Below are 27,540 nucleotides of genomic sequence, written 5' to 3'. Positions count from 1 at the left end.
CCACAGGTAAGTAAGGAACGTCAAGGACGGTTAATAAATAAAATAACATTAAAGCACCTGAATGAAAGCCTTGGACTATTGGATTGGCAGGAGGTAATATCCACGGAGGATACAGATATGGCAACTGATAATTTTCTAAAAAATTTCAATTGCTGCCTTGATTCTAGTTGCCCATTTGTTACGATTAAAATTTGCAGAGAAAAATTTCCTATAAGGCCATGGATAACGTCTGGAATTTTGATATCAGTTAAGAAAAAAATCAGTTATTTAAAAAGCAGTTAAAGAATCCAACTGATTATAATATTAAAAATTTTAGTATTTTCAAAAATAAATTAACCACAATGATACGTTTGTCGAAACAATTGTATTATAAAAAGTCTTTCGAAGAAGCTCAAAATTCTCCTCGCAAAACGTGGTCTTTAATTAATTATTCTATAAAAAAAGAAAATAAGTCTAATTTTCCTGAAGTTACTAGTTTAGAAGATGATTCAACTACTAATAAATCGGAGAAAGTGGCTGATATTTTGAATACTTATTTTGCTAAAATAGGAGAGAAAATTGTTTCATCAGTAATGAACCAGTTTGATTCACGTAGTAATAAACATTTTTCTTCATACCTTCCATCTCCTCAAAGTAATTCAATTTTTCTTGGGCCTATTTCTCATTCTGAAATAACAAAAATAGTCTGTGATCTAAATCCACGTAATTCAGCGGGAATTGACGGGTCTAGTTCTAAAATTGTTAAAGAAATACTGTCTGAAATAATATTACCATTACAGCATATAATTAATCTTTCATTTAAAACTAGAGTTTTCCCATCTGCTTTTAAAGAAGTGCGGATAGTTCCGCTTCACAAAGGTGACTCTCCTGAAAATCCATCAAATTACCGCCCTATTTCTATTTTGTCAGCATTGTCTAAAATACTTGAGAAGGCAATTTATAAGAGGTTTTATGACTTTCTTAAATCGTCTAATTTCTTCACAAATTTCCAGTTTGGTTTCCGGTCTGGACACAACACTGAACATGCTATCGTTGCTCTCATCCAATATATTCATGAATGCTTAGATAGAGGTGAAATTCCAGCAACAATATGTTTAGATTTTAAAAAAGCATTCGATACAATATCCCATTGTATTCTTTTTAGTAAATTGGATAATTGTGGTGTGCGTGGACCGGCGTTGGATCTAGTTAAATCTTATCTTGATTAGAGAAAGCAACGATTAGATGGAGGCAATTTCCTCTCTTCACCTGTACATCAGTTTTCGAAGGTTTGGGTCCTCAGGGCTCTGTCCTAGGTCCTCTCCTTTTTTTAATTTATATAAATGATTTTCACCGCGCTTTTACATCCCCGTGTCTCAACACACATTTTGCTGATGATACGGCAGTTTCAATTTCTGAAAAGAATGACGAGGAGTTGGAGACAAAACTGAATACTGCATTTTCTAATGTTCTTGATTGGTGTTCTTCAAATTTTATTGCTTTGAATGTATCAAAAGCAAATTTCATAATTTACGGCAGAAAGTCAAATATCTGCCCTCGTATTACCCGAGTTACTTCTTCAAAGTATCTATTATCAATATCTCGGGTGAAAATGACAAAGTACCTTGGACTTGTGATTGACGAAAGCTTATCTTTTAAAACACACATTCAAAATCTACGATTAAAGATTTCAAGGTATGTTGGTTTAATGCGAAGGTTAAAGCTTTGTTTGCCCTACTCTGCTTTACGAAGTATTTATTTTGCTCTGATTCAGACTAATATTAATTATTGTTCTCTAGTATATTTATCTACATTTAAAAGCCATATTAAACCAATACAGATTTTACAAAATAAAGCCCTAAGAATCCTTAAACTTTTTGTTCCATCACCTATTGAACTTCCAAATAAGTCTTCTACTGCATCTTTATATACTTATCTAGATATACTTCCAGTCTCTCAACAATTTGCTTTTGGAGCAATTCTTTTCAAAATCAATTATGACATTAAGAAATTACCGCCATATTACCTCCATCAAAGTTTGTTCTCCCAATCACAAGATTTACATAAATATAACACTCGACAAAAAAAGGATATCTACATTGACAAGTATAATACTGAGAGATCTAAATTCGCTCCGTTTGTGTCAATAGCTCGGTGCTGGGATGCTCACAAGGCTCTTATTGATAAATTTTCTTCTATCCATTTAATAAAAAGGAAACTTAAATTTCATTTAGTTCAGGATTATTTTTAATTAAGTATCTTTTTAGTAAGGCAAAGTTTTTGTATGGTTCGTTGCTCTGGGTGATTATGGGCCTCTCAGCTATCTTCCAGTATTAATTTATATTTAATAATATTACATTCTTAATTTCTTCAATAGTATTGAATGATCCTGAGCTAGCTGCTACTTTCATATTATTGTTGTGTTATTGTATCTTTGCCGTCATGTTTATCTTTGTATTGTAGTGTGTTATTATTTTATCTTTGTCTAGGCCTAGTTTTTCGAGCTTGTCTCCCCATGGGCCTATGTCATATATATATATATATATATATATATATATATATATATATATATATATATATATATATATATATATATATATATATATATATATATATATATACATGTATGTGCGATTAATAAATAAATGAACTTGAACTTGAACAGGTCGGCTGACCTTGTACTGTCAGCCGAAGCTGAGAAACGCAAAATGACATTTGTTGTATCAAACGTCCTAAAAAAAAGTTCGCAGAAAATCAATCTTCTTACCCTAAGCCCGCACAAAGAGATGTATTTGGATAAGTAATATTTTTATTCATTTCATCAAAGAAAAGTATTTCAGACTCGATATCAGCAATGGAAATCGTCGTCATATTCTGATAGATCGTCGAATGGAATGAAAACGAAATAATCAAAAAAAGAAAATAAAACTTAGCAATTTTTATAATAATGTTCGTTCTATTATAGGCAGGACAATAGTATGGCCTAAGTAAAGAGCAGTGTGGGTACTTATTTATTGATTTTTTTTTTGGTCTTAGACCAGGGCACTTTGTATCGAAGTAGTTGTCGTAGAAACCTCGAAAAGAGCTCATTCAAATGGAGATTGAAAGGTCTAGTGCCCATTTTAATAGTCGAAAGTGATTGGAGAGCAACTAACCCTCCTCTAAAACCCGCCATTTCCCCAAACACATCCAATCAAAATTTTGATATAGCCATTTTGTCCAGCGCAGTTGAAAAGCCCGGAAATCATGTATTTAAGAATTACAACCCATTCACCCCCCAGTCCTCAGGGTAGGGGTTGTACGTTACGCTCTGGATGGAAATAGGGTTTATACAGAAAGAGTGATCGTATAAACTTTGGAAGGGACTAATTGGATCTGGAACCAGAAGTTCTAGTGCCGTTTTTAAGATTCAGTGATCGGAGGGTGGATACCCCCTCCCCCACCTCGTTTGTTCCCAAATACATCTAACAGAAATTTTGAGATGACCATTTGCTGTCTTAGAAACTTTCAAAAATGGCTAATTCGACAAGAAATTTAAAGAGCTAGTGCCATTTTTAATAGTCAAAAGTGAATTTAGGGCAACAAGCAACTCCCCCCTGCACCTATCGATTCCCAAAACATATCCAATCACAATTTTGAGATGACATTTTGTTCAGCGTATTTTAAAGGTCTGGAAATTATGTCTTCAAGCATGACAACCTCCCCCCCCCCCACACAGCTCTCAGCACAAGCATTGTAAGATATGCCCCTAGGGCATATAAGGTTTATATGGCGAATATCGCTGTAAAAACTCCAGAGGAAGCACATTTGATTCGAAATAAGATGTTCTAGTGCCCTTTCTGTGAGTTAAAGAAATCGGGGGCAGCCCCCCCACGTCATATTTTCCACAAAGGTATTCGGTTTCCTCAAAATTTTCCACAAAAATTTTGAGATAGCGATTCGTTTAAAAACAGTCCAAAGATCATACAATAAAACCTTTGGGGTTGACAGGATCCCCCCGAGTCTGGAGGTAAGGGTGGGAAGTTATGCCCCAGAGACATATGAAGTTTTTAATGGAAGGGGTGGTCGTGTAAACTTTAAAAGAGGCTCATTTGGTTAAAAGTGTATAGTTCTAGTTCGCTTTTAAGATTCAAACATCATCAAGAGCAACTAGCCCCCATCCCTGATATGCTCTTTTCCCGAAACGCATTCAATTGAAATTGTGAGATAGCTATTTTGTTACTAATAGCCCAAAACTCATATAACAATGTATTTAGGGTGGACACAATCCCCCAGAGCCCATGGACAAGGGTTGTAAGTGATGCCCCGGGGTATTTACCAATACCCCGGTTTTAATGGAATGGGTGGTCGTGTAAATTTTGAATCGGATAGAACCCATTTGATCGGAAGTCGGAAGTTTAAGTGCCGTTTTAAGAGTCAAAAATGGACGGAGGGCAATCAGCTCACCCAAGCCTTTCATTCACCATGACCCATCCAATAGATATTTTTAGAGATCCATTTTGTTCAGCCTTGTTGAAAGGTCCAGTAATAATGTCTTTGGGGATATCAACCTCTCCATATTCCTCAGGATAAGGCCTGTAAGTTAGGCAATTCGTTCAATGTTTACACATAGAATATGTTATTGAGAAGTGTGTGCATGTTTGAACTTTATTTTCCAAGATAACGAATGGCATTCAGGTGAGCTTTTCAGAGGACGCTGAGGAGAGTGAACTAAATCAAAAAAATGCTATGTGTATATGGATTGTCAAAGGTGTGACACATGAATAGCTAAGTAAATTAATTTTGAAAATTCAGGAAATGATAAGGGATATGATAAAAAAGGCAATATTTGCATGCTACCAATACTACTACAACTACCACCATTATTACTATCACGCTACTCCATTGACTATATTGATGGGAAATTTGAACTAAATCAAAAGACGCTATGTGGATGCACATTCCTAAAATGAAGTATCTCAAGAGTTAATTTGGGTATTAAGTTGAAACTTTCAGAGAATGCTTAAAGGAGAAGATAGTCTCACCAAAAGCCATTATGTGCATATTACTGCTAATTGTGCTGTTACTGCTGCATTTACTACTGTTACTACTACTTTTTATGTTGCAACTACTTGTATGGTTAAGAGCATTGGGATGAAAATTTCAAGAAGTATATGAAAATACAGGTTATCAAAAGGACATATCAGCAATGTCATAGAAATGGCTAATTGTATTAAGTTGACTTCGAGGGCTTGATGAGAGGGCTTATCTACCGACCAAAAGGCATTATGTTAATACTACTTATGCTAGTAGTACTATCAATATTCGATACTATTATTAGTAACATTACACTACTACTGTGACTACTATTACAACTATGCCTAAGGATGTAAAGGTAAAATTTTCAAGGAATTTTGTAGGGAAAGGTGAACTGAATCACAACACGCCGTCTGTATGCAGATTGATAAAAGGGTGTAAATGCAATATCCAAGGAACAGTTTAATGTGTGAAATTTAAAATAGAATGGCTTATTATGAAGGATGTTGAACTAAACGAAAGAAAATATTTGCGTCCTAATGCTACTGTTTCTACTCATACTACTACTCCTGTTACTGTTATTATTACTTCTATTACTACTATTGCTACTAAAAGTTATGCTACTACAATTAATTCTACTGCTACTAAAACTGCTACTGCTACTAAAGCTAAGAATATTAAGGTGACAATTTTGGGACATATAGAAAATATATAGAACTAATTAGAAATAGACTATGCCCGCACAAGTTGTCAAGCAGACGCATCAGAAACGCTTCAGCAACGGTTGACGGTATTAAACTGAAACTTTCAGTGTGTGTTGAAGGGGATGTTCAAAAAACCAAAGGTTCTATGCATAATGCTGCTACTAATACCACTACAGCTATTACAACTGCGAGCTAAGGGCAGTAAGGTGAAGCTTTTAAGGAATATTTTGGCGGATGTTGAAATAAATAAAGAAAAATCTATAAGCATGTGGAACTTCAAAAAGGCGACAAACCAATATCTGAAGAAGAACTTGTATTATTAAGTATGAACTTTAAGGGTAAGCTGCATGGGATTTTGAACTAACCAGAAGGTACTATGCGTACACTTTCAATACTACCGCAATATTTGCTGTAACTAATAACGCCAAGGGTATTAAAGTGAGACTTTTAGGGAACATTTAGGAGACACTTCAATTAAACTGAAAAATTGCTTGCAAGCAGGTTTTCAAAAGGACATATAAGCAGTATCATAGGTAGCACCACTCTATAATTACCAGAAATATAATTGAAACTCTTACAGGAGCTAATATGATTCAAAATTAAAAGTTCTGTTGCCCTTTTTAAGAGTGAAAAGAGATTGGAGGGCAATCAGCCTTTCTCTCAAGCTCATTCATTTTCGAAACAAATCCATTCAAAATTTTGAGACAACCATTTTGCTAAGCATAGTAGAACGGTCCAGCAACCATGTCTCTAGGGATATTGGGCGTGTCAACCCCCCACAATTACGCAATTGGCCCATTATGCTTTAAAATTAAATGTTGCTTTAAGCTAAATCAAAAGGTATTGTTTTAACGGTTGCCAACAAGACACCTCACCAATACATCGAAAACAACTAGTATTAAATTAAAACTTTTGAGGCTACTACTATTGCTACTTCTGCTCTTACAATTTAAATAAATAAAAAGAATGTAAGCGTATCCCGGTTTTCACAGAGCATAGATATGATCTTTTAAGAACGATATTAAGTTTAGTTTTTCAGGTCAACTTCAGGAGTTATAAAATTAAAATATACTGTTCGTGTCAGAATTAAAAATTGTGGAAGTCCAGAATTAAGTGAGAGGATCTCTCCATGGTGGAATTCATCATCGCTTTCATCATTCGCTGGATTTTCGAGCATTATTTAGAAAAACAACGAGAAATTAAATTAAAAAACAGGTTTTTTCAACAGACAGTAGGAACAATATTAAAACTTGAAACTAACAGAAATTATTACATATATGAGGTGGGTCGTCCCCTCCTCAATACCCCATTCTTTATACTAAAGAATTTTTAGTAATTTTAAAAGAGATATTTATTCTAATTAAACGGTTTCTGTGATTCAGGAGTCATTCTTAAAGAATTGGAACAAAATTTGAACTTTAACGTAAAGAGCAAGGTATTAACGAGGGGGTATTACCGAGGTATTACCAATAAAACGTTTACCAATAAAAATAAAATACCAAGATATTACCAATAAAAACGCTCGTAAATAAAATTATAAGTTCCAGTGGCCTTTTAAGTAACCAAAAAAATTGGAGGAAAACTAGGCCCATTCCCCCACCCTTTTTTCTCAAAATCGTCCGATTAAAACCTTGAGAAAGCCATTTAGCTAAAAAGTAAAATTAATACGCAAACGTCGTTTTAATTATTCATTTGCGGTGAGCTAAAATCAAAACATGCATTAACTCAAAAACATTCAGAAATTAAATTAAAAAAGGGTTTTTCTTACTGAAAGTTAGGAGCGACACTAAAATTTAAAATTAACAGAAATTATCCCGTATATGAAATGGGATGTCCCCTCCTCGAGACCCAACTCTTTGCGCTGAAGTTTGATCCTTTCTAACAGCTCTATTTTTTAAAAGAATAAAAAAACTTTAGCGTAAAGAGCAGGGCGATAAGGAGAGGACAGCCCCTTTCATATACGGAATAATTTCTGTTTGTTCGAAGTTTCAATGTCGCGCCTTAATTTCAGTTAAAAAATACATGTTTTTTTTATATTTAATCTGTATGTTTGTTCCCACAAAATAGTGGAAAGCGCCACTTTCTCGTGTCACAATGTATTTTGTCACCTAAGGGTACTAGAACTTTTGATTTCAGTCAAATTAATTCCTGCCGTTCTGTTAGAAAAATGCAAAATGCAAGCAAATTTTTTGGATTACGCCTCTTCATTACGGTTTTCTGATATGTCTAATTGTGGGATTCCATCAGGATCGCTTGCCTTTTTGAGGGTGTTTCCCTCTTTATTGAAAATAAGGTAAATTTTTCCAGGCTCGAAGCTTTTGCTGGGTAGCATTAAACATAAATTGCTATATATATTTGGAATGAGCGCAAAAAGGATATTCTTTTCTTGCATTGACTGTAATGAAAATTCTGTTTTTAGAGTTATTCGTTACTTTTGGCCGAAGTCGCTTTACTTACGGTTCATTACCATGAAATGTCTGACTAAATTAAATTTTAAAGCTTTAGAGGTAGTTTAATTGGTGTTACGTTTTCCTTACAGGATTGTCATATAAGATTATAGCATCAGAGTAAAGTTCAATGATTTGCAGTTGCATTAATTAGAGGGGATGACATGTGCCCACTTGATCCAGCGCCACCCTTTGACATGGAAAAAGGTCTTTTTTGGAATACTTTCAGTATGGCAAAATGTCAAACTTCAAAATTTTTGTTTTCATTGAAAAACAAATAGGCAAATTTAGCCCCCCCCCCCACTAAATTTTGAGAATTAAATTATCCCCTCTATATTTTCATGAAGTAATGTAACTACAAAATTAATTTATTCATAAATAAAGCAAAAAAAGTACTTGTCTCCGCCGTTCGACCAAAAACAGTTGCCTGCAATTTCGACGAACAAGCATGTAGACTTTAAATAAACAGCAAGTTCTTAGCACTAATTTCTGGTAAAAATTTGCCAGCAGGAGAAAACTTCAAGCGTGAGATTATAAAAATTATGAAAGCAACTTCTGAAATAAATATCTCGTTGAACTTGATAAATTATTTACGAACTCGCTTTCTATTTGCCAGGTTTGTGTTTTACTATTACCCGCGTCTTGAGTCCTTTACACATTAGCTTGAACCTTTCAATATACTGTGTGTGTATTTCAATATACTGTTTTATGCTTTATGTCAGTTCATATGTTTTTCACGTTGACTAAGAGGATGGCCAAAAACTTACTGTAACAAATGAAATGGTATAAACGTCCTTTAGAAGATTGTCCTGTGAAAATCACTGTGTTAACCCCCAGAAATTATTTTTCCGCATAAAGAAAAACATTTAAAACCGTTCTTACAAAGTATGAAAACGTCCTTCCTGAGTAGATTGATTGATGTTTGTTGTTATTTTATATTGTAGTAGAAATTTTCCATTCGCAAAGTTTGCTTTAAATTTTTTTATTCATAGGCCTACTGTCTTAAATGAAGAATTGCTTCGGATTTAATGAGGCAATAAATCTGGCTTTGTTGACTCAGGCAAGCATAGAAAACAAACAAAGACATTTATTAAGTTGTTCTAACAGTTCCTTTCTATTTGACTTCCGTGACCAATCTATTAGTCTGTCATGAAAGGTGTAGAAATATTTTCAAAAATATTCAGGAAAACATGCTGGGGCAAAATTGCAGGGCATAAAAGATTATTTTGGGTGGCTAATGGTCTGATGTAGAGTTAGTGCCAAAACTTAGTAACTAATCCTTATTTTTTCTTGGTAATTCTTCCAACTTCTTTCCGATCTTCAATGTCAAGCAAAGTTGTTTTCCTGAGTAGCTAAGAGAAAATTAATTAAACAAAATTTGGAAACATATAAAACCTTCCTGGGACGATTTATAACTGTAGATTTGGTATTGGACCATTTACCTGCGTAAAAAAACTAAAACTGAATTTTGATCTTCATTCATAGCTTAATTGCAATAAATTTTGCACAAAAGCTGACTCTATACAACACACTTAAGTATTAAGTTATTTATGTATGATTTAATGGTACTTTTGAACCCACGTAGTTCGATATCTATTACTCAAATCAAGTTGAACTCTTGAACTTGTTGTTCATATCTTTGATGATTTTTTCAGTGCAAGTGCATATATTTTTCAGAAGTTCCTTCTGATTGATCATTGTACTATTATTTAAGATTCCTTTATTTGCTTCGAAAAGGCCGATTTTTTTCGAGCCATTCGATATTACGAGCTCCTGAGTGATTATAAACCCAGATAATTAATCTGAAAGATCGGCAACTACCACCTTTGTGTCTTTTATTACAAGGTTAAAAAAACAGTCATCAATCAAGATAGCCGAAGTTCCTTGTATTCCAGATAAAAAGTCACTTTTTCATAATTTACTGTCAAAATATTCCGATAGTTGAACCAAGTACTAATCCAACAACTTCGTGCATCGCAGTTTTGGATGGATTTTGAACAAATTTGACTGGAAAGGTTAATTTTTTTGCCAAAAGTTCAATATGCGTGATTTAATGAAATATTATTTATGATTGTTTTTTAAATTCATTTGGTAGTGGGCTCACTGATTCATAATGATAAATAGCATTGATGTAAGCAGATCACATAGAACAAAAGCAAAAACAAAAACTAAGTCAAAGTATTATAACAGACTTTGTAATACTATATTGTGACATAGTATTTTAGGTTAACCTTTATTTATAGCTGTGTAGGTTAGACTAACCTAACCTACTAGCATATCATGATAAATTAAATATCACGAACAAAAATAAGCCCGCAACAAGTTCCACGAACAAAACCAAGTTCACGAGAAGAAAAATCAATGTACAAGTTTCACGAAGAACAAAATCAACATGTAACAAATTTCATGTGCAAAAATCAACACGCAACAATTTCAACGGAAAAAAGTCAGCATGCAGCAAGTTCCACGAAAATAATTAGTTTCACGAGAGAGAAAAATCAATTTACAAGTTTCAAGAAGAAAAAATCTACATGAAACAAGTTTCACGCACAAAATATTAGCACACAGCAAGTTCCACGGACAAAGCCACGACGCAAAAAGTTCCAAGAACAAAATCAGTTTCACGAAGAGAAATATCAAAGTACAAGTTTCACAAAGGGAAAAATCAAAATGCAATAAGTTTCAGGAACAAAATCAGTACGCAAAATATTCCATAAATCAATGTCACGAAGAGGAAAAATCAACAAGCAACATGTTTCACAGACAAAAAATCAACACGCAAAAAGTTCCTTGAAAAAAAAATTAGCACACAGCAAGATCCATGAACAAAATGAGTTTCGTAAGAGAAAAATCAATGTACAAGCTTCAAGAAGAGAAAAATAAACATTCAACAAGTTTCGGGAACAAAAATTAGCTCTTAAAAAGTTCCATGAACAAAAATCACCACGCAACAAGGTTGACGAACAAAATTAAGCTTGTACCTTGAACAAAATCAGTTTCATTAGGAGATAAATCAACATACAACAAGTTTCACAAACACAATCAGCCCGCTACAATTTTTATGAACAAAATTACTTTCATGTGGAGACAAATCAATGTAAAAGTTTTACAAAGAGAAAAATCAACGTGCAGTAAGTTCCACGAAAAAAAGCACACAACAAGTTTCATGAACAAAATTAATGTACAAGTTTCACGAAGAGGAAAATCAATGTGCAACACGTTCCACGAACATTAATCAGCATGCGCACAAAAGAGTGCACTTGTGTCACACAAAAAAATCGTTCAAAAACCCTCCACGCAGTTAAAACAGCTTTAAATACCACATCCTTAGAATTGCATACCATTGGAGAATCATTTTACAGTCAACGGAAAGTGAACTGATAGTTTTAGACCCCCTAAATTTATGATTGGTATTCAGTGACACTTTTGAGGCTATTCCTCTGAGAAATTCATTGTCACAATGGCGAATTGCGCAGGAATCCCCAATTGCGACTTGCTTTGTGTTTGTACTGGGGAATATGACTTTTCTCAAAGTATCTATCACCAACTACTCTATCAACAAGTGAAATGAATCATCTTTATACAACTTTGAGAAGTTATGCCAGCTTTCCCTCTTACAAAGACTATCCGTCTTGGCTTTATTGTAACTAGCCACGGCTTGGCTCTAAAGTCTCCCATCAAGTTGTTCAGGTTTAAGCTTTATGAAGCAACTTAAGTCTGAAATCAAAGACACAATAGCATATCATAAAGCAAGAGAAGTTATGCTACTGATCTTTGAGTATGTCAAGTCTCTTGTTTGCAAATCACCAATGTTGTACAACACACTAGCATTCCTGATTAGCAGTATTGATGAGCCACGAAATGGTCTGTGTACTGGCCAGGACCAGTATTATTTCAAATAGGTATTTTGGACTCTCTGTTCTATTATATTTTTACCCTTGATCAGGACCGTTCCTGGTCATTCGCTAATGTTCATTTGAGGATTATAAATAATTAGACATTACAAGGATTTGAAAAACTTATTTTGACACTTTATTCAATTTATCGAATAAAAATAACATTCAGTCGATAACAGTAATTTTTCTATTTTATTTAGTTTATTTTTTTGTCACTAACGTGCTTATAATTTGCTCAGTTAGATTGAACTACAGCTAAAAGGACCAAAATGTAATGAGCTGCAAGCGAAACTCCTTACTTGATACTATTTAATACTTCAGGTGATTTTTAAGGGTTAAGCACCCTTCGGAGGTACCTATTCGCAGGTGTATTTGTGTTCAGTGGGTTCACTGATGACCAAAAACTGCTTTCAGATTGTGTGCAACAGATGTGTCATGGGGATGTCACATTCTAGGTCTTGGCAACTGGACTAGTATAAAGAAAACAGTATATTGATGTTCCAAGTTGCAGAGAAACTAACGCCGCATAGCAACGCATTCGTTCCTGGAAAGTCGGGTAGTGTATTAAAGATTAATACTTAAAATGGATGCTTACATGAATGCTTGATTTAAATAAGTTGATGCACTTTATCTTTAATGTATAACTGATGCATAACTGTGCATCAGCTATAATAAGGGAGGGATAGTGGGTCATTTTATACGAGAGGAGGGGGATATGCTGCAAAGAGTGTATTTTAATACGCAAATGTCCTAGCTCTCATTATGCCTTCAGATAAATATATCATGAGTTCCGGAGTAGAGAGGAAATGGGGCGGAAAACTAATATCTAATCTCTCTTGATTCCCGGGAATGTTTTTGGTCTACACACTTGTTATAAATGCAAAACGGGGAAGGGTAATAGTGCCCCTACTACTGCAGATGTGTTTTTCTATGTAGCATAGAATATTGGATTCAACATGCCTACCGGTAGAGAGGTGGAAAAGACGAGGTGGGCATCATGCACCTCACTAGGAAATTTCCAAGGGGGGTAAGTGCTACCAAGAACTTTGTTTTGAGCAATTTTAAATAACAATATTACTCTGTTCCTATTTACCTGTATTGTTTGATTTCATTTGATTATTTGTTTGATTTGACAAAAAAATGGTTTTAAACGGTTTTATGTCAGTAATTTACAAACGTCAGGCTGAATTGGGTAATTAAAGAAATAATTGTCTCCAATGTCCGGGCATAGACTGCTATGCAATATTCAAACTGCCCCTTTTTAAACAACGATTCCATGGATAGGTTTTAGTAAAAATAATGGTGATAATACTTAGTCGTACTTGTAGCAGGATTCAAGCATTTTAGCTCTCCCTGGCGTCCAATGGCTTCGTCATTGTAGTAAGCCAGGAGTCTCCGTCGTTTGCGAGTGGCTCAATCAGTTCGAGCCAGGACTTTTCCTATCTTCGTCCATACTTCTTGAAGCCACCGATTGCGTCTTGGTCAGTCTTGATGCAGGTGAGCCACGTTTTCTTTGGTCCCCTATGTCGCTTTTTCTGTCCCGGAAAAGGCGTACATCCGAAGGCTATATTGAAGAAGGCGTGGTGTGGGCGGCGAAGTGTATGGCCAAACCATCGGAGTATTCTTTTTTTAATTATAGAGGCCAAATCAAAACACTAATGGCAGATTTTGAGGGGTTGTTTATTGCTGAATCGATTATGGAATTTAATACTGATGATTCTCCTTAGACATGAATGGTCAAATACTTTGAAAACTTGAAGGTCGGATGCTTTCAGAGCCCATGTCTCAGAGTCGAAGAGTAAGACAGACCAAATAAGGGCCTGATATATCCTTATTATTCTCTTCAAACGAACATTTTCTGGCTCCATAGAGGGTGATTTAGCTGGATGAAGACTCCAGTTACTGAAGTAATTCTCGTCTGAATTTTGGATTTGCATCCTCCAGTTGGTCTACCAGAGAGCCTAGGTACTTAATTCAGATATATCGTCTGTTGAAGACTGTTCAAGTAAAATTGGGAGGTTTGGAGATGGTATACCAGACACTATGACTTTTCTCCGAGGAGTTTATCTTCAGGTCGACCAGAGGATTCTTTTGCTACCTTCGATAGCATGGATTAGGCTTCTGAATGATCTTCAGCTAATAAAAAAATATCGTCGGCCTAGTCCAGATTAGTGATAACAAAATTGGGATTTACTTGAACGCCTGAAAAGATCGTCAGTGCTCTGGTCATAATCCAGTAGATTACGAAATCATCCTTTGTCATGGCCTTCCAGATTCCAACCCTTAGTTCAGAATAAAACTGTAATAAAATCTTTGAATAAAGACACTGCCAGTTTGTGGTGTTTTGCCCTGTCTTTGTTTTAAGACGAATATTTGGTCGATTGTTCTCATGCCTGGGTGGAATCCCGCTTGATTGGGTCTTGTCTTCTCGCTGTGCTGCATACGAAAGCAACTATGTAGCACTATGGCAAATTTTTTAGCAGCAATGTTGATGAGAGAGCTCCTGCAATAATTGCTACAGTTTATCTTTAGCCCTTTCTTGAAGACTGGAAGGGTGATAGTCTTCTCAATCCTGAGGAGCCATCTCTTCTTCCCATATACTACAGGTTAGCTTATACAGCCTGCTGACAAGTGCTGCCCCTCCATACTTATATAGTTAAGCCAGAATGGCATCAGGACCTGAGGCTTTATTACTTTCAGGCAATTGATTTCTTGTCGGACTTCATTTAACGTGGGGAGGGGAGCCACGTTCACGTTTTTGTAAATGCTACTGGATGAGTTAGGTTTCCAAAGGTCATCAGGGCTGCGATTTGGATTTTGGCAACGCTAATTATGATCAACTGCTGTGGAGAGTTGTAGCTGGTTAAGTAGTTTGTCAAATAGCTCCTTCCAGCAATTAAATAAAAAAAACGAATTTTTTTAGCTGAAAGTAAGGAGCAATATTAAAACTTAAAACGAACAGAAATTACTCCGTATATGAAATGGGTTGTCCCTTCCGCAATCCCTCGCTCTTTGCGCTAAAGTTTTTAATTGTTTTAAAAAGTAGAATTGTGGCAAAGAGTCAAACTTTAGCGTAAAGAGCGAGGGATTGCGGAGGGGACAACCCTCCTAAATACCTCGCTCTTTATGCTAAAGTATTTTTAGAACCCCTCACGTGCGTAATAATCTCTGTTCGTTTTAAGTTTGAATTCTACTCCTTCCTTTCATTTGAAAAAAACTTTTCATGTTTATTTTTCATTGTTTTCTTATAGTAATGCTAGAAAATCCTGCGCCCTTTTCCTTGAATTTTTCTTCCCCCATGACAGATATCTCCAAGGAAAGATCCTCCAACATAGCCCCCTCCGCTCAGCCCCACCCCCAAACAAAATAAAATCCCTCTGAAAACGTCTGTACACTTCCCAATAACCATTACTAAATGTAAACACTGGTCAAAGTTTGTAACTTGCAGCCCCTCCCCCAGGGATTGTGGGAGAGTAAGTCATCCCCAAAGACATAGTTATTATGGTTTTCGACTATGCTGAACAAAATGGCTATCTCGAAATTTTGATCCGTTGACTTTGGGAAAAAATGAGCGTGGGAGGGGCCTAGATGCCCTCCAATCTTTTTGGTTACTTAAAAAGGGCACTAGAACTTTTCATATCCGTTAGAATGAGCCCTCTTGCGACGTTCTAGGACCACTTGGTCGATACGATGACTCCTGGAAAAAAAAAAAAAAAAAAAAAAACACGCCCGTGATTTGTCTTCTGGCAAAAAATACAAAATCCCACATTTTTGTAGATAGGAGTTCGAAACTTCTACAGTAGGGTTCTCTGATACGCTGAATCTGATGGTGTCATTTTCGTTAAGATTCTACGACTTTTAGGGGGTGTTTCCTCCTATTTTCTTAAATTATGCAAATTTTCTCAGGCTCGTAACTTTTGATGGGTAAGAATAAACTTGATGAAACTTACATATTTAAAATCAAAATTAAAATGCGATTCTTTTGATGTAGCTATTGATATCAAAATTCCATTTTTTAGAGTTTTGGTTACTATTGAGCCGGGTCGCTCCTTACTACAGTTTGTTACGACGAACTGTTTGATTTATTATTTAAGAACTGTTCGAGAGTAACTTGCCATTTTCATCTTCGACGGACGTACTACTGGGCTTATGTGATTTATTTCTGATTGATTTTAGAAGCTGATACATCTTCCTGGTGTCGGATCTGGAGGCAGTGGCTTCCATGCCTTCAGTGGTTTTCTCCCAGTATTGGTTCTTATAATTCTTAGCCGAATGATTTTATTCTCTTCTTTGGCGCTTGAACAACTCTGATTTTCTGTCTGATATTTGCCAGTTGAATTGTACGTGTTGACATCCATTTATTGAATAGCCATTTGCGATATTCTATCTTAGCTTCTGCAGCCTCATGGATTGTATTGCGTACAGTTAGCGACTCTTCATCCAAACTTTGGGTTTGCTCATCGGTCACTTGCATTTGGAGAGCATCAAAGTGATTAGACATCTCGAAGCAGAATGCCTGTCGTATGTTAATCTCATGGAAGTGATTGGTGTCAAATCTTTGTGGAGGTTTCCTTTTAGGACGTGCTTCTAGTCACAACTTTAGATCTAACTTGACTAGAAGATTATCCGACTCATCTTTCGATCCAGTATCTACTCCAATGTACAATCTACTATTCGTAGCCATTTATTTTTAACGGTGGGACACGAGAAATTAATCAACCAGGCTTTTCACCATCTACCATCTCTTGGCAGAGTCTTGTTTCGGGATCTTCTTAAGTGTACAAGCTAGAAGTCAGTAAAAAAAAAACATCTGCTTCAGTCTTCGGTGCATGTCTGTCGGAGCATAAACTACAATAACTGATATGTTGAATAGGAGGCCTTTGAATCGCACTCTTGCTACCCTATGTGAGATAGGTTCCCACTCTAGAAGAAAACCTCGATACAAGGACGCTTAAAATGATGCCTACTCAACGATATACAGATCCATCAAGGGATCCGGATTTGAAAAAGGAGAAAAAAAAAGTCGTCCTCAGGAGTTCTAATCTCTGAGCCTTCCACAATGTCATTGATTCGAGTTTTTAAACCACACATGATGTGTATGTTGTAACGCAATAATTCCTCAGTAAGAAACGACTGGGTCGTATGGCATTTCATCGAACAGACGTTCCAACACCCTACACTGAGGTGCTGTCTTTGTTTCCGAAGGAGTATCTCAGCTTGCCAATTTTTCGGAGAATGTGTTGATGAAACCTTAAAGGCATCGCTTGCTGGGGATGCCGTTTTACATACTTGCCAATTTTTTTGGAGAAGATAATTATGGAATCACCAGCGCATCGCTTGCCGGGAATGCCGTAGCATGTGTTGAACTCTTTACATTGAGTTGCATTTACCATTTTCCTGGAAATGCATCTGACTATGCAGGTCTCCACCCCCTCATGGCACCCTCTGCGGTTGGGCCTAGCAAGAATTGGGATAAGCAATTCTAGCCATTTCCACCTGACTACCACCATGAGGAGACCATTGTTGGATTTCTCCAAAGTTTAACTAGGAACGGAAGGCAAGACTAACCTGATAGGGCCACACCTCCGCAACCATCAGGACCATCCAGTCTTTTTAAACCCAACCTAGTTCACAGGAGCCATAGTCAGGTAGCTATAACGGTAATAAAATACCTCGTAGAAACCATTCTGAGCACAGATTTTTGTTATACATAATTGTAAGCTGCTGGAACCAAGGTTTACTGCCCCAATTCTCAAATCAGGGGCCACAGTTAACCAAAATATATGTGAAGGGGGGGAATTTTGGTAATTATTTTAAAGAAGCTACAAAACACATATTTTTCGAAATCTAGAGGGGAGAAATGTTATCGTTTTAATCTTTTCAAAAAAGGCCAAGAAAAGCTAATATTTGAAATCTAGGGCAAAAAAGAATCTAGGGAATGTACCCAAATAGTACCCCATGCTTCCGAATTAGAACCCCTATATTACTTATAGACAGGTTGTACAATTTAAACTTGTAATTTTTTAGAGACTATGTTTGGAATGGATTCGAATTCTTAGATATGATGTTTGAATTAAATCAAAACAGGGATTTAAGGAATTTGAAGTCACTTTTTACAAATTTGGGACTGAAATCAAAATTTCATACATATGCTTGCCAGACGCCTCTGAGCAAGACTCCCAACTTATATCAATAGCCTATTTTAAACAAAAGAACCATGGATAAATTTTAATGAAATTATGGGCCTTTTACAAGAATAGCTTACTGAAATTATTGGACATAAATATTTGGATGCATAATTGTATGGTCGTGAGTATTCATTGGTCCTTTTGGGAAAGGTCTTAAATGATGAGATGATTATCCTAAATAAAAACACAACAAATATATATTTCATATATGGTTTCGAATTTTATGTTAGAATTGAGGCATTCCTTTGTTCTTAAGTTTTAAGTCTGATTTACTCAAATAAGTTGTATTTACTATTTTATCCTTTTATTGTCTTTGGTATAAAAGGAGTGTTCCACACAGGACCATGAAGCCTCTCCCACCCCTGAAATTTATGAGTATAGATAAGTCACCACCCTTTTTATTTGTGACCATTGATAATTTTGAACGTATGTTCAGAGGGACCAAAGTAGGGCTAACGATAGAGCGTCCAAAAGGGAAAAAAAGTATGTACTTTTAGTAAAAAATTATCGAACGATTTTCAGAGTAAAATCTTGGAAAACACTTAGAGTGGAGGGATCGGGATGAAACTTGATGGGAAAAATAAGCACAAGCCCCGATACATGATTGACATAATCGGAACGGATCCACTCTCTTTGGGGTAGTTGGGGGGGGGGGGGGTTACTTCTGAAAAATTAGAAAAATGAGGTATTTTTAACTTACGAACGGTTGATCGGGTCTCAATGAAATTTGATGTTTAGAAGGATATCGTGTCTTAGAGCTCTTATTTTAAATCCCGACCGGATCTGGTGACATGGGGGGGATTTGGGAGGGGGAAACCTAAAACTTGGAAAACACTTAGAGTGGAGGGATCGGGATGAAACTTGGTGGGAAAAATAAATACAAGTCCTGGATACATGATTGACAGAAACGGAACGGATCCGCTCTCTTTGGAGTAGTTGGGGGGGGGGGTTATTTCTGAAAAATTAGAAAAAATGAGGTATTTTTCACTTACAAAGGAGTGATCGGATCTTCATGAAACTTCATAGTTAGAGGGACCTCATAACTCAGATCTCTAATTTTAAATTTCAACCGGATCAAGCGTAATTGGGAGGGGGGCAGTTGGGGAGACCCGAAATCTTAGAAAATACTTAAAGCGGTGAGATCAGGATGCAACTGGATGGGAAGAATAGAAACCTGTCCAAGATACGTGACTGACATAACCGGACCGGATCTGCTCTCCTTGGTGGATTTGGGAGGGGGGGGGGTAATTTTGAAAATTGAGGTATTTGTAACTTACGAAAGGGTGACCAGATCTTAATGAAATTTGATATTTAGAAGGATCTTGTGCTTTAAAGTTCTAATTTTAAATTCCGACCAGATCCTGTGACATTAGGGGGAGTTGGAGGGGGAAACCGGAATTCTTGGAAAACGTGAAAATTAGGGTATTTTTATCTTACGAATAGATGATCGGATCTTAATGAAATTTGATTTTTAGAAGGAATTCATTTCAAAGAGCTCTTATTTCAAATCCCGACCAAATCTTTTGACATTGGGGGGAGTTGGAGGGGGAAATCTTGGAAAAACACTTGGAGTGGAGGAATCGGGATGAAGCTTGGTGGATAGAATAAACAAATGTCCTTGATACGTGATTGACAGAATCGTACTGGATTCGCTCTCTTTGGAGGAGTTAGGGGAGGGTTTCAGTGATTTGGTGAGTTTGGTGCTTCTGGAGGTGGTAGGACGATGAAAATTGGTAGGCGTGTCAGGGAGCTGCACAATTTGACTTGATAAAGTCGTTTTCCCAGATTCGACCATCTGGGGGGCTAAAAGGAGAGAAAAAATTAGAAAAAAATTAGGTATTTATAACTTACGAGTGGGTGATCGGATCTTAATGAATTTTCATATTTAGAAGGACATCGTAACTCAGAGCTCTTATTTTAAATCCTGACCGGCATTAAGTCTCTTATTTTCCTTTTTAAATCAATCTATTGATTCATAGAATTTTGTTAGAGCTCATACCATATGACCTCTTGGCTCTTAGCTCTTCTTGCCTCGTCACAAGTGCCACATGAGCTCTTAGCTCTTGTTTGTATAGTGTTAAACGATTTTTCATTTTTTCTTACCATTTTTATATGTTTGTTGAAGCTAACATTTGCCTTTTTTTGTGTTTTTTCCTGTCGATAAAGGCTTCCGGATATGAAGCAGAAATTTTCGCAATTTTATTATTATTTGTACAAAAAAAACTTTTTCCTCCGTCTTATTAAAATTTTAACTGTTTTTAATACTTTCATTTCATTTGACTGCATATATGACAAGCATAGACTTATCTTAAACTTACAATCTACTGTAATACCTTCCAGAAGCCAAATTGACAAGTTTTATCAAACAGTTCGTGGTAACGAACTGTAGTAAGGAGCGACCCGGCTCAATAGTAACCAAAACTCTAAAAAATAGAATTTTGATACCAATACATACATCAAAAGAATTGCATTTTAATGCTGATTTTAAATATATAAGTTTCATCAAGTTTAGTCTTACCCATCAAAAGTTAAGAGCCTGAGAAAATTTGCGTTATTTTAGAAAATAGGGGGAAACGCCCCCTAGAAGTCATAGAATCTTGACGAAAATCACACCATCAGATTCAGCGTATCAGAGAACCCTACTGTAGAAGTAGGGGAGGTTTGGTTTGGGGAGGGGTTGAGAAGAGAGGGATATGCTGGGGGAACTTTCCATCGATAGTTTGTCATGGGGGAAGAAAATCTCCATGAAGGGAGCGCAGGATTTACTAGCATTATTAAAAAAAAAAAAAAAATATGAAAAAGTCCTTTCAGCTGGAAGTAAGGAGCAGCATTAAAACTTAAAACAAACAGAAATTATTACCCATTTGAGGGGCTCACCTCCTCCTAATACCTCGCTCTTTACGCTAAAGTATTTTTAGTAATTTCAACTATTTATTCTACGGCTTTTGTGATTCTGGGGTCGTTCTTAATGAATTGGGACAAAATTTAAGCTTTAGTGTAAAGAGCGAGGATCTGACAAGGGGGGAACCTCCTCATATATGTAATAAAAATATGAGAATACAAAAGTTCTTTACGTAAGATAATTTATAAGTTACGTAAATCTTTTACTAATAAAAATATTCGTAAAAAATTAAAAATTCTAGTTGCCTTTTTAATTAACCAAAAAATCGGAGGGCAACTAGGCTTCCTCCCCCGCTCTTTTTTTCTCAAAATCAATCGATCAAAATTATGAGAAGGCCATTTAGCCAAAAAAAAATGCAAATTTTGTTTTAATTATTCCTCTGCGGAGAGCCAAAATCAAAACATGCATTGATTCAAAAACGTCCAGAAATTAAATTAAAAAAACAAGTTTTTTTAACTGAAAGTAAGGAGCGACATTAAAACTTAAAACGACCAGAAATTATCTCGTATATGAAAGAGGCTGCTTCCTCATCAACGCCCTGCTCTTTACGCTAAAGTTTTTTACTGTTTTAAAAAGAAGAATTGAGAGAAAGAGTCAAACTTTAGCGTAAAGAGCGAGGCGTTGATGAGGAAGCAGCCTCTTTCATATACGAAGTAATTTCTGGTCGTTTTAAGTTTTAATGTCGCTCCTTACTTTCAGTTAAAAAAAACTTGTTTTTTTTAATTAATAGATAAACAAAGCGAACATTCCTAAGGATGTAAAACTTCTATTTTAATTACTAATCATGTAATGGGGGAAACCGTCAAAACTATTTGCCGTATGCTTATACGTTGACATGTTAAAAATATTCAGCTCTAGTTTATTTAGGTATAAACTTCAGTAGACTTTATTTCAAACATAACAAATGTCTACTATTTATGTTTTCTGGTATAAATATAAATTTTTAACAATGCGCTTGCGGATGCTAAAAGTTGGGAGTAAAATATGTGTTTCCGTGCTAAAATCCAAAAAAAAACCTGGATTTACTGGATTCGTTATCTTAGTCAAGTTGACAATAGTGCTACTTGGAACTAACTTAGTCAGGACTGAAAGGCAAGATAATTAGTCAAATACGACCTGGCCATTTTGAAGTTTTGGTGTTGCTCAAACCGTGGAAAAGTGCAGGAGAAATATTCTTACTGCTTAGATTACTGCCAGTTATCTAAGGCTATTTGTGTGATACTATAACAAGGTAAATAGGATTTCGAAATATTGTAGATAGACAGCATTAAGGCAATCTTCAGTACTGCTGGACCAAGAAGTTGTGAAAGCCTTGTATTCCCATCCGAGTAGAAATCCTCGGAGAAAAGAAAAGGTGATTGTACGTCAAATGAATGCTGCTCCACACTCAGCCTCTCGAATAATCAAGAAAAACAAGAAGAAATTTATATAAAAGAGCTATATGCCCCCGCTTGATGAAACTCTTGCAAAAGGAAATATCCAGCGAGGGTACATCGAAAAAAATTGATATAGTCGATATGAAGAAATTCCGTTCAAAAATAAGCAAGCCTTCACATTCCAGGAAAAAGAGCAAAATGGTAATAAAGCCTACTTACATACCAAAAAAAAGAGCTAAATGACCCTTTATATGGATGAAAATACGATGTATGTATACATTTGAATCACATCGAACAAAAAGAACAGGTACTGATATAGACGAATAATTTCTTGAACAATTAAAAATTGAAATGATTGCTTAAATCAAATGTAAAACGAACAGAAACTACTACAAAAAGGAGTGTGCCCACTGCCCCATCCTCTAGCCGTAAACTTTTTAAAGCCAATTGCATCATTTTTGTTGTTTTTTTAACAGTGTACTTTGTCCGATCACGGCCGAAAAATAAAAATAAAGTCCCAATAACAATCCAGATGACTGGAAAGAACAAACAAAAATAAAACTGCAAATTTAATATTTATTTGTTATCTTAATTCTTGAAAGTCTCAGCAACTCAAGATTCAAGATTTCGTGTAACGATAATCTTTCATTTTCTATGTTATAATTATAAAAATGATATTTAAAACATAAAATCTTTTCAGTAAAGCAGAAATTCTCCAATAGCCATCAGAAGGTTTATGGCTAGGGGTAATATCCAAACTACTAATTTTAGATTATTTATTCTAATTTAATTGAAGGATTAAAGTAAAGGATTAGTCCTCCATAAAGGATTAATGTAACAAGAAACTCTTACGCAATACAATTCGTAAGGATTAAAGTAACAAGTTCATTTTTACGCAAATCGATTCTGCTTATATTTTTTTGGACTGACTTAATGAAGTAATTAGAATTGTTTTGTTTGGCTGACTTGAATATAAGCCTATGGCACCACCAAAAGCTACGTTTGTTTTTTGTGTTTTCGAAGCTTTTTATTAATTTTGACGATCTAAGAAATATATTAGAGTGGTGAAGTGTGAATACATTGTAGGCAGAAGAGGGGCGATTTTTCTACCCCAAGAGCCTGTTTTCTTGCCGATAGGGACCTCCTTTAAACTGCAGGGATTAGCAGAATGGGCATCGACTCTTCCCCTGCTTTGTTTCATTCAGTCGAATTCACAGTACAGTGTTTGCAATAGAGCATATTCAAAGATTTGAATATTGTGTTTGAATTCAAAGATTTAATATTGTGTGTGTTGTTTAAATATTTTGATATTTAGATACTGTGCATTCTTGGATTGTTATTACAATCTGTGGGCCTGCCTACTGATTATAACTTAGTTTATTCTTGTTTTTCTTTAGATATAATGAAGGTTTTCAGATAGCTCGATTTGGCATTCACAAAACTTTTGGGCAATCCATTGTGCCCTGTGCGAATTTCTCAAGATTACAAAAGAAGATGGTGCAAACAACAGTTATCTGACATTGGGCTACGATGACCATAAGGAAAAGATAATATCCGGAAGAATTTACCGTTTAAGGAGGATTTGTTTAACTGCAAAGAACGTTAAACAAGCTTTTGAAGAGTTACAAAATTTTTGCAGAGTTACAAAGTCTGTTTCAGAGTCCTTCATTGCTTTGAATGGGTCTCCATTAGCTTCCAGTTGCTCTAGTCCACGGACTGTTCTGTTTGCCAGGATTTCCGCCACAGAGCATGAACTTGAAAAGACTAGGGAATCTATAGTTTCGGAAATAGCTCGGCAAATTACTGCTAAAATTGGAAATATGGCTGAGGTTGAAAGTTTAAAAAACTTGGCCGAAGTTGTTATCAATGAGGTTTACAAGTCTATTTCTTTGGAATTTCATCCAGCCCTCTAACGGGTCAAACACGAGTTGAAAGCATATAGGTTGCAAACATCTAATCTAGATAACCGTGTGAACAAGCTTGAACTGAAATTAGACGATATTACTTAAGAAAACATGCTGGATCGCCTAATGTTTAACGGCTTGAAGCAGCATCCTGGCGTCGAGTTGCAAACGAATATGTTGATTACCCTGTCATCAAAGATGGGCCTTACTGGTATTTTGCCAAGTGACATATCTACTGTTTTTCGTTTTAAGTTAATGAGCCTCTGAATTCTGGCGATGAAGTGATAATTCTGGTGACGGTAAATTCAGCAGAAAAGAAACCACAAGGAATATTTTTAGCGAGTAAGGCCAAACTATCTGATTCTGGTATTTTTGTGTGTGAATCCCTCACCAAAAGACGTCGTGATACCATAAACGCAGCTAGGGATGTGATTGGTGTAAAACACGTATGAACTGATCGTGGAAAATACTTGCGAAACTTCCAGGTGAACCGTCTGCACCGAAGATATTGATGCCTTGTGGAATGCTTGTAGTGTTTTGTATTTTTTTTCATTGAATTAATTAATCATTTGTTTGTTTGTTTTTTTTGCGTTTTTTATTATTAATTCCTATTTCATTGTTCTTTTCTTATTTTACAGAGATTGAGATATTCGTTTTCTGTTTATTTTTCCTTGCTTTATCAGTCCTTGGTGAGTTATTGTGCAGACCTTTTCGCATTGAAGAAGTTTTTATTGGCGAATATCGCAAGGGATAGAGGCCTAGTTTCGTCTCAATTAAGCCTACAGCCACTTCATAGTAGTGTTCATATCCAAGCTTGAGATTTAAGCCTTCAGGAAGTTGGATCATTGCATTGTTGTTCATGGAACTGTCACCTGATATCTGGTTATGAGGATGTGTTGCAATGCCTTGATTATTCTTAACGAAAAATATATGTTTTTGGTATATGTGAAAGTTTTATTTGGCAGAAAAGTTTTCTCTCAATGTATTCTTATCCGGATTATAATTCAGGGGCATTAAATCGTACGTGGGTATTGCGAAGGGTGTTGTTTGTCTGATTAAGGGTATTTGCTTGTCTATAGATCAAATAAATTTGATCTATGAAAAATTCGGATTTTCCTTAAATGATAAAAGTAAAAAGGTGAGGCAAATATAATTCTTAATTATTTACTGTTGAATATCACTTGTTCATTTTGAAGCTGTTTCAAAACTGATACTGTTACCTTATAAACAACCAGTATATATAAAAAAATCACCTGACCACTGCCGAAATTCTTATTTGTTAACTTCTGTAAACTCACATTTAAGTAGGACAAGCCTCAGGCGTGACCTCTGGACTATAGGTAAACTATAGTGTCCCAAATACAGGTGTATCTTCTGTAATATTGGCAAGATTTAGGCCCCAAATAAGGGTGTATCCCTCGTATCTATGTCACTAACACAACTAACAACAGAATCGCCATGATCGAAAGCAGTAAACGGGATGTTCCGAGCCCCTGACCATCTTTAAAAATAATAGACGTCGCATTCTTGTGTGGGTAACATTGGTGTGCTGTTTTTTTCCTTTTTCTACCGAGGCTAGCAGGCTACCGGAAGGTCATATAGAAATGCTCAATTACTCATTTAAAAGCTACCGCTCATTTCTACGTGACTGTTATGAATTTATCTTCATATCGCTGAATGATTGTCACAAAAACATCCACTTATAGCTGTGAGACTATGTTATTACGCTGCATTGATATATATATATATATATATATATATATATATATATATATATATATATATATATATATATATATATATATATATATATATATATATATATATATATATATATATATATATATATATATATATATATATATATAATTATTGCGTATACACTTGCATGAAGACCAAGTTCCCAAACCCAAAAGTGTATAGAAAATGAATTAATTGCGGTCAATTAAAAAAACTATGCAACCTCTTACTATGGAAAATTATCCTTATCCTTATCATTGCCCATCATCTCAACATCCGTGCCCTATACATTTCAAGCCGATCAGCTAAAAAAGCCTGCCCTACTTTTTGGCTCTGATAAAACAAATTGACGATACTTCAAACACGCTAAAATACTATTACTACTAACAACTCACCGCAGCACCAAGCCACCTGAGGCCAACACAGCTACGTACGATCCTCCTTAATCCCAATCTATTCAATCCTCCCTCTATACACCCTCCCAAAAAGTTTCCAATTCCTTTAAATCTTTCTTTATGACATCCTCCCACCTCAGACGAGGACGACCTGCTTTCCGCTTATCCGCAGACGGTTGGCCAAAAAGGACAATCTTTGGCAATCTATCATCCTTGATCAACAGAATGTGTCCTAACCATCTCAAACTTTCTTTCATTATAGCCCTAGAAAGTGGGATTGAACTACAATTTTCGTACAGCCTACTGTTTGAAATGCGATCAGTCAGCCGGGTACCCAGAACAACACGTACGCAATTTTTCTAGAAAATATCTAGTAAATTTTCATCCGCTTTTCGGAGCACCCATGCTTCAGAGCCGTATTTGATCACTGTACCTTCCAATATTCTATTCTTGGCTTGACAACTTATCTTCCTATTTGTACAAACTTTTTTTAATTGTGAAAAAACGCCCTGAGCGTTGGCTATTCTACTTTTAACATCTTCACTACTCCCGCCGTCTTTAATAATAATACTAATAAGGTAAGTGAAGCTGCCCACCTAATCAATCTTTTGGGTACCCAACGTCACTTATTCATCTTCACTTATTCCTAGCTTTAGTGACTTAGTCTTCTTAACATTTTTTTCAAACCTTTTCTAGCACCCTGAACTTGCAAAACCTCGAAAAGTTCATTTATTTTGCTTACACTTTCTCCTAGGATTCTTAAATCACCAGTATAATCTAAATCCAGGAGAGTTTTTCCTCCCCATTTGATTCCGTGGTGACAACTAAGACACTTCTCAATTATTAACCTAAGAGTACAAATTTGGTCGAAACATCATCTACCTTTTCTAAAACCGCACTTTTCTTCTCTTAAAACCTATCTACAGTATTTCTCAGTCCAAAAAGTATCAAATTACTAAGTAATTTGCTACCTACAGAGACCTGACTAATACC

At 35.7% G+C, this 27,540-nt stretch overlaps 1 long non-coding RNA gene across 1 annotated transcript in view; it reads left to right on the top strand.

Annotated features, from left to right (window-relative positions):
• LOC136025061 (uncharacterized) overlaps positions 1-25,331 on the top strand; it is a 56,914-nt gene extending 31,583 nt beyond the window's left edge. The window contains exon 3 of the long non-coding RNA XR_010617010.1: positions 23,906-25,331. This is a non-coding gene — a long non-coding RNA (uncharacterized LOC136025061). The remainder of the gene's footprint in view (positions 1-23,905) is intronic.
• Positions 25,332-27,540: the final 2,209 nt, after the last annotated feature.

Source organism: Artemia franciscana, chromosome 3 (assembly GCF_032884065.1).
Source record: "Artemia franciscana chromosome 3, ASM3288406v1, whole genome shotgun sequence".
NCBI lineage: Eukaryota > Metazoa > Arthropoda > Branchiopoda > Anostraca > Artemiidae > Artemia > Artemia franciscana.
The sequence above is the reverse complement of the archived record's forward strand: the minus strand, read 5'-3'. Positions and strand labels throughout refer to the sequence as shown.